The sequence below is a fragment of the Octopus bimaculoides genome, chromosome 9, assembly GCF_046866305.1.
Source record: "Octopus bimaculoides isolate indiv1 chromosome 9, ASM4686630v1, whole genome shotgun sequence".
Taxonomy (NCBI): Eukaryota; Metazoa; Mollusca; class Cephalopoda; order Octopoda; family Octopodidae; genus Octopus; species Octopus bimaculoides.
In genome coordinates, this window is record NC_142936.1 from 26,381,601 (window position 1) to 26,384,043 (window position 2,443).

Sequence of the window (2,443 nt, forward strand, 5' to 3'; positions counted from 1 at the left end):
ATCGCAGCTTTGGGGGAGAAATGTTGAGTGACGATACAAAATACCCCTCTGTGTTTCAACCCTGCACCGCTCTCTCTCTTTCTCTCTCTCTCTCTCTCTCTCTCTCTCTCTCTCTCTTTCAACCTCAACTGGAAATACAAAGGAATATATCAGGTCATCCCATAAGTTCCGTCCGATTTTATCTTTTTTAAAATTGAATGAAATTTAATAGTATTTTCGAATGTCTAATGGAATTAAAACTTATTTTTATGCATTTGTGTACATTTAAACTAATTAAATATTATTTTGCAGAATAATAGAATTAGAATTACTTTCATTAAAACCCTTTCTAACAAGGAAGTATCCAAAGAGCATTTAAGGCACATAATACTTTATGGGTATAAAAAAGGAAACTCAGCAGCCGAAGCGACTAGAAACATACACTCAGTTTATGGGAAAGAGTGCTTGAATGAAAGAACTTGCAGAAGATGCTTTGCAAAATTCAAAAGTAGAGATTTCAGTCTTGAAGATGAAGATTGAATAGGACGTCTAGTTGAGTTTGATGATAAGCTCCTCGAAGCATAACTTGGAGTAAATCCTGCATTATCAGTTGAAGAATTGGCAATAAACCTTAGTTCAAACTTAGAAAATGGGTGCCTCATGAATTGTCCGAAAGCAACCGCAAATCCCTAGTTGACATCTGCTCTACTCTCCATTCTCGCGAACTTATATCACTCTTTTTGGATAGACTTGTGACTGTTGTCGTAAAATGGATCTTCTATCGAAATGGTAAACGTCGTAAACAGTTGCTTGGTAAAAGGGAAAACGCTCAAACACAACCGAGAAGGGAACTTCATGGAAAAAAAGGTTTTTCTCTCCATCTGGTGGGATTGCAAAGGAGTAATTCACTTTGAATTGTTACCCCCTAATGCAACAATCAATGCTCAAGTCTACTGTCAGCAATTAGAGCGTTTGAACCAAGCTTTGAAGAAAAAAAGACCCGCTTTATTTTATCGAAAATAAGTGATGTTTCATCAGGACAATGCGCGAATCCACACTCCAAAGATCACATCACAGAAGATCGAAGAGCTTGGTTGGGAAAAATTCCGCATCCACCTTATTCTCCTGACCTAGCTCCTTCAGACTACCACTTGTTTCGTAGTTTACAGAATCATTTGGAGCACATAACTTTCGCAAGCCAGGGTGAGTTTGAAACTGAAATTTCAGAGCTCTTCTCTTTGAAACCGAAAGAGTTGTACATCGATGGGATTGTGAAGCTTGTAAATAGATGGAAAGAAGTCATAGATAATCATTGATGATTAAATTTCAATTAAATATAACTAACATTTAATCACTTGTTTTCTTTATTCAAAATTCAGACAGAACTTATGGGATGACCTGATAAATGCATAGAACGCATCGATTAGCATTTGATGCATTTATCTCACTATGCTGCCAACCGAAAACAACTTGTGTATCCTTCCGAAGATGAAGCATGAATCTCCAGAATTTGGAATGGAGCTTGATGACAGGCGATGTGGGGGATACAAAGAAATAGAAGAACTTTTACTGAATAAGGAGCAGAATTATTGTAATAGGGTTTTGTCTAAACCGTTTCAAAGTATGATCACTCGCATACATACATACATTCATGGTCACATGAAATAGTAGTGTTCATACAAATATATATATATATATATATATATATATATATATATATATATATATATATGTAAACACATACACACACATTCAGACACGAATACATACATTATTACATACACACATATATTAATGTTCGTTTTTAAGTTAAGCTTTAATAAGAACAAGGTTTCATTAATATGCAGGAGCATGCAGTACTATTTGTAGAGTACACATCTATTACACTTTAACAAAAATAGTACGGATAGTGACTTCGAAGTTTTGGCCTCCTGAACCATCATTGCTCCGTGATACATTCGAGATAATATTGGCTCTACATAGTCTATGTAGAGTTTAAAATTTCTGGTGTATGTGGAGCTCTGTTGAATGATAAATAGATTCTAGGGTAGGTTGCACTGCAAATGCGGGATGCTTTTATTGCACAATCATGGTATGACAACGTTGGGTTTGTTTTTAAGGGTTTACAAAGAAACATAGACGGAAAAATATTAAACTGTAAGCGGATGAGTCCATATGTTTAGTTTTTGTTGATTTCATTTATGAAAGATATAAACGTTTGTTCAGCCCAAGTTTCTAACGCTTAAAACCTTTATAATTCGGTTTGTTTATTTAGGTGCGTCAGTTTGGGGACTCGGGGTGTTAAGGGTTACCAATGAATGCAAGTATGTGCGAATGTTAGTTGGTCAGCAGACTTCTGTACATGCTGGTGTGTTTTAGGAGTTTATATTATTTGTTTTGGGAAGGTCGAAGTTATCAGTCATGTATGTTAAGCTCCTTGTTCCGGTGTGTTGAATTATATTGG